Source organism: Ovis aries, chromosome 3, assembly GCF_016772045.2.
Source record: "Ovis aries strain OAR_USU_Benz2616 breed Rambouillet chromosome 3, ARS-UI_Ramb_v3.0, whole genome shotgun sequence".
Classification (NCBI taxonomy): Eukaryota; Metazoa; Chordata; class Mammalia; order Artiodactyla; family Bovidae; genus Ovis; species Ovis aries.
This window is the reverse complement of record NC_056056.1, coordinates 123016122-123022672: the sequence shown is the minus strand read 5'-3', so window position 1 is coordinate 123022672 and position 6551 is coordinate 123016122.

Below are 6551 nucleotides of genomic sequence, written 5' to 3'. Positions count from 1 at the left end.
TATTAATAAATTAATGTGAACAACTGTCAGCTTGCTTTGCCTGAATTTCCTAGTGATAGAATTAAAATTTTTAATTTTCTCCATTTCTTGATGGAGATTTTGTAAGGTATAGCTTTGTAAACGTTATGAAAAATATTTTGACCCTAGCTCCAGTTTGTGGTACACATTTTCCACCTCTTGAGATCTCTGTAGATTCTCGATGATTGATTACCATTTCCTTTTCTATTCTTCTTTGGTTACATGAAATTATAAATATATTTCTGACCCTGACTATTCCTCCCCCTACTCTGACTTCCATTCTGTCCTCAGAACTCCTCTCTCTTCTTTCTATACATTACTCCTCAGTACTCTCATTCAGCCACAACTTCATCTAGTATTTTCACTCATGTGATTCCCAAATCTTAAAATCCTATATCCTTAAAGAGACTGGCATGTTAGAAACATGAACCAAAATCTCTAGTGATTCTGCTTTCACTAAAGAATATAGATCCAAAAAAAAAAAAATGTTGAATACTTTACTCTTTGTCCTTCTTCCAGTTTCCATGATGATAGATTCTTGATATTATGCAGAGATCATCATGCCTGTCTAAGGCAATTCTATGATCAGAACTGTTTGTAACATTTCTAACTGCCCGTATTCTCTGGAAATGAGCTGATGGCAGCATCTAATGAGTGTGCTTGATAGTCATCCATTTCGTATTACTGTTTAGCATATTAATAAATCAAAATAACACTCTCTTATAATCTACAAAATGCACGGTCAAAGCAATTTTGTGTATATTTATATCTCCTTAGCCAAATTGCTAAATTGGTAAATGAAACGGCAGTGAGTAATATAGGGTGTGGGTTCTGTTTGTTTTTAACTCTACATAAGAATTGATGCTAATCAAATTAAAAATCTTGGGTAACATGTGTTATAGAGCATATTATTAAAGATTTCAGGATTCCCAGTTCATTGTGTGGATAGGAGTTTTCTCCCTGATTTGTCAGTTTTGTGCCATACCTTCCCCATGTAAATGACCTAGGTCTGTGATCTTTCATATTGAACATGTCAGCCATTTATTACCAGCTCTAATTTCCTTTCCAGCTTCCACTGAAAGTAAAGAAAAAAAAAACAAAACTGCTGGTGGTTTTTAATTTCATGTTAGACAGCAAAAGACATATCTGCATGATTAAAATGCCAGATTTCTGTATAACTGTTATCAATTATACTAATTAAGAGAAAATTGTAGTGAAATTTGCTCTGAGGAGGACAAAAATATATTGTGCTAAAACCTTTCTTAATGCACAACTGTCCACTGGCTATTTTATTCCTCATAATATAGCTATATTTTGCCCAATTTTAAAACAAAAAATGTCAGAAGACTTGGAAAAAATGTAGTTGTAAGGAGAAATAATTGTGAAATTGGTACCTGTGAACATTATGAGTAACTACTTTGATGTGAATTGAAACAACCTTCACACAAGTGCAGGCTGATTAAATAGTTGAATTGACTAATTGTTTTAAAATATATGCCTAGTTGGACAGCCATTTAAATTCTCTAACAAGCTCCAGAGTTCAGAAAGTTTTTAAGCCTTTTAGGAAAATGAACCTTATGGCTTAACAGCATTTTTACTAACATTTAGAAAATTACAGTTTAAATTTAAAATAATCATAGCTGGAAATCAGTATTTAAAGAGATTTTACATACATTTCCTCATTTAATCCTCATTGAAATCCTGCAGGGTAGGGGATATCAGAGGACGCTATGAAACTTAAGCAGCTTGTACTGGAGTACAGATTCAAAATCAGGTCATCTAGTTTCAAGTTTAATGTCACCCTCAGCTATTCATTTCTGTTTAAGTACCTAGTATACACCAATACCTGGTAAGTATATCACAGGTTGGGAATGGAGGGCACAATTCTAAATAGGTCGTTTTTCTTTTTTTCTTTTTTTCACTTTCAAGTAGCTCTGAATGTAGCAGATGAGATAAGTAATTAGGTCATGTGATATTTTTAAAGTATCATATTCAGGGCAAGTATAAGGTGTTTTGATCGAACCTAGAGAGGATATGTGGAGAAGGCAATGGCACCCCACTCCAGTACTCTTGCCTGGAAAATCCCATGGACAGAGGAGCCTGGAAGGCTGCAGTCCATGGGGTCGCTGAGGGTCGGACATGACTGAGCAATTTCACTTTCACTTTTCACTTTCATGCACTGGAGAAGGAAATGGCAACCCACTGCAGTTTTCTTGCCTGGAGAATCCTAGGGATGGCGGAGCCTGATGGGCTGCCGTCTATGGGGTCACACAGAGTCGGACATGATTGAAGCCACTTAGCAGCAGCAGCAGAGAGGATATGAAATCTGCATTTAGAGGGGGGCACTGAGAAGATGATGTCTAAAATGATATCTTTTGTCTTGCTCTACTTAGATCTGTGGAAATTAAAGATCCACAAGAATAAGAAGCATGTAAATGCATGTAAAGTTAAAGAAAATGTTGCCTATTAAGTAAACTCTGGATAATTCACTGTTGGTGGAAGTTCAGTACTTTAGTGAGAAGTCGTGTAAACTGAAGAGATTCTCCAGTCACCGACATTTAGAAATCTCTGGAAATATTTTCACATGTCTGAATTACTGAGGAGCAGCATTACCAAGATCGAGTGGGTGTGGAGGAAGATTTCATTACAGGGACAGTCTAGTACAGTAGGTAATTTTTCTCACCTCAACATGATAATTATGGGCTCCTGAGAAACAGAGAACAGATCAACAGTCTTGGAGGGTCTAGTGAAATATTTGGGTTCTCTTTAGAGCCGCTATTCTAGCCCACTGAAGGGTTTTTAGGAAGAGTGAACACGGTAAGATTTCTGCTTCAAAATTCCCTCTGTTTGCCTTGTGGAAAGTGATTTAGAGGGTGCACAGTTAAACATTAACACTGTGAAGTACATCCTGTACCTTGGAATGGGCAAGTCTAAGAGAGCAAGAAAAATGTAGTCAGCACTGATAGAATTTTACTGCCTTGACTCTTTCCACCAGAAAGTGGAGACATTAGCTTCCACTGAGCAGAGTACATGAAAAGGGAGACGTGATCTAGAAGTAACCCTAATAATAGTCCCTCTAGAGTCTTAGGACTTCGCAGGTGATGCTAGTGGTAAAGAACCCACCTGCCAATGCAGGTAGGTATAAGAGACCTAGCTTTGATCTGTGGCTCCGGAAGATCCCCTGGAGCAGGGCACGGCAACCCATTCCAGTATTCTTGCCTGAAGAATCCCCATGGACAGAGGAGCCTGGTGGGCTACAGTCCATAGGGTCACAAAGAGTCGGATATGACTGAAGTGACTCAGAGAGAGAGAGTCATAGAGCAAAAGCCGCTCCAGAGAACAGTTGCTCTCTCTTCTCCAGCAACAGACAGCTCTGCAATTCTGCCTCATTAAAGCAAATAAATAAAGATATCTCAAATCTTTGTCTAGTGTAACTTCCTGCCGTTAGATTTCTGTTTCTGCAACTGAAAAATCTTCATTGATTCACATGGGGATAATCTATCAGAGTGTTTCCTGATTCTGAAACATTACCCAGACAGTGGCTCTCCATTTATATTTTAGCATTTTTATGAAAAAGAAGACACCTTATGGAGCCAAATGTATTAATCCATTTAGTAATTCATCCATGAATTCAAGCATCCATCCATCCATTCAATATCATTCCAAAAGTATGTGTTGCAGGCACTGGTTAAGCACTAGAGAAACATTTGCTTTTCACAACAATTTGGTCTCAAGGGCAGATATCTCAGGAATTCATCTATTTCTCTCTTTATTTTCAAGGACAATGTATAAATTTGTTGTTCATATTTCCTTTACATGCTTACTTATTTATACTTAAGAACCTGTATCTATTATATTGTGAAGCTTGGTCTCTAGTATCAGAATCACAAACGTAAAACATAAACTGCATTCGTAGAAGTATGTGAATATCATCTGATGTTGGGACTTCATTTCTATCAAATATCTGTTTAGCTCTTGGAAATACTTCGGTTCCACAGAAATAAGAAATTTCTTCATTCTCCCGATGTAACCTGCTGCTTTGCATGGCCATTTGAATATGGATATATCTATGTATATATGGTTTTCTTTGTACAATTTAGTAAGTCTGGACCTTCTGTGCCATTTTAAAAAATGGAATGGCTTCAGTAGGTGGTGAAGAGCCTGTTAAAAACATTTTTATTTTACACAGGTGTAACACAGGTGGTACACCCTTTCCTCTCTGCCCCATAGGGTGTAGCTCTAACTACCCTCTAGGGAAGAGAAGGTTGGGTGAACAGCCTTACTATTTCTCCAGCTCAGTAATTACCTACAGGTACATTCTCTTCATTGCCCAGGAGTTCTTAAGGAAAGTGAAGACTGGTGCATACAAAATGCTCTTGCTTCACGGTTCTTCTGTGAGTCATTTCAGCCCAGATCGTATATGTGTTTATAGCTGATTGTTTCCTGTCTTTTTTATTTTAATTGAAAGATTCATCTCACTCTCATGAAATTGTTCATTTTTTGATGGAAAAGCCTCAGATGTGCTGCCTTGACTTACTTTGTTCTTAAAGACACATGAGGAGGCAAGTTTTCACATGTAGAATCTCAGAGAGTTCCTACAAACATACACAGTCATCCACAGATACAGATTAACAACTGGCTTTGTTATGCTCATAAAATCCTGTTTCATAATAAAGCTATATCAAAATAGTTAAAAATACATGATGAGATGTCTAAATCACTTCTGATTTTTTACCTAATTTTAAGAAATGGTCGCAGCTGGTGGGTAATTCATAACCAGAGGTTACTTCAGTTTGTTGTAGAGGCAGAGTTCCTTTTGAGTTCTTCACCCCATAGACTGGCAAAGTTCCTTTTGAGTTTTAAATGTAAAAAAATGTCTTTTGAGTCTAGACTGGGTGAAGGAGAGCGAGAGATCTAGAAGGATTCTCTTGCTCCTGTCTTGAAACCCTGGATGAATATGTTAGGGACACTTTACCTTTCCATATCTAATTTTCAAACTCACCACCCAACTCTAGCACCAGACGACCAACTTTTACTAACTTTATCAATGGCCTTTTCTTTAACCCTAGCCTCCTGTGGAATCTGGATAATAGAAGCCATAATGGGAAAGGGTGTGTCAGGAGGAGAGTGAAGTAGAGATACTTGGTACATGGTTGTCTCTCTACCTGGTCATGGATTGCCCTTTTCTGAGTTCCTCTACAGAAGTCCACAGTTTCTGTTGAGCAATCCTCCCTTGTAGTTGCTACAGACCCGCTTCAGGCCATTCTGTTTCATAAGTTGTCTCTCCTCCTGCCTCTCTGGGTCAACTAACGATGAGGACTCCCTGCTTCTGCTTAGCTCTGGGTGCTTCAATACGGTGCTTACTCTTTGAATCTGTCATGTTTATTAACCGTCCTTGTATTGAAGTCTCCTAAACTACTACATTTGAATGTGGCGTTGTTTCCTGTTGTGATCCTTGCTGATACCAATGTTCATCCTACTTAATATTTAACAGCTACTTAATAGAGTAAAAAATAAAAGGACCACACTTACCTGGAGAAGGTAGAGCTGTTTAGACTTGTTAACCTTACATGTCTGACAAGTATCCCAGAAGTCAGATGTCTGACTAGTATTTCTATAGAAATGCAAGTGAAAACAAGTATTTGGGATGTGTAGGGTAAGGGAGTTTGGAGAAGGAGACAGCACCCTACTCCAGAACTCTTGTCTGGAAAATCCCATGGATGGAGCGGCCCGGTAGCCTGCAGTCCATGGGGTCGCTAGGAGTTGGACATGACTGATCGACTTCATTTTCACTTTTCGCTTTAATGCATTGGAGAAAGAAATGGCAACCCACTCCAGTGTTCTTGCCTGGAGAATCCCAGGGACGGTGGACCTGGTGGGCTGCCATCTATGGGGTTGCACAGAGTTGCACATGACTGAAGTGACTTAGCAGCAGCAGCAACAGCAGGGTAAGGGAGTTAGAGAAGGCGAGGTTCTGAAAAAGAACAAGACTGGCACTTTACAGGAACAGATCACCTTTAATGAGGCGAGAAGTGGTGGCAGTCAGATTAGTGAGCTGCTGCACTAACCCAAGAAAAGAGTAAGTATATATAGGCATATATGTGGAAATCTGCTGTCTTAAGGGGGCCTGTTCTTCTCCAAGGTTGTTCGGAGTAGTTATCTCTTAAATGGCTGGGGCAAGGAATTCTGGAGATCGGCCAGAGGCTGGGACCGGATGGGAGCTGTGCGTAATCAACCTTAATGTCCATTTTTTCCTTCCCGTGAGAGAGTTGTTTGTTTTGCATAGAATGGTGGGGAGGACTGAGAGGGGAGTTTTAACTCCAGGCTATTTTGAGCCCTGTAAACTTTCCTTCAGGAGGAATATTTGATTTGGAGATCTAATGAACTTTATGAACTTGGAAGAATCTTAGCTTCATTTAACAATGCATAAAATTAAGGTGATGTCTTGGTTATTTTCTGTGTGCTTCATCTTTGTGACCCATTATTTTCATTCTATAGAGCTAATTAGAAAAGCAGGAACTTGAGACACAGAA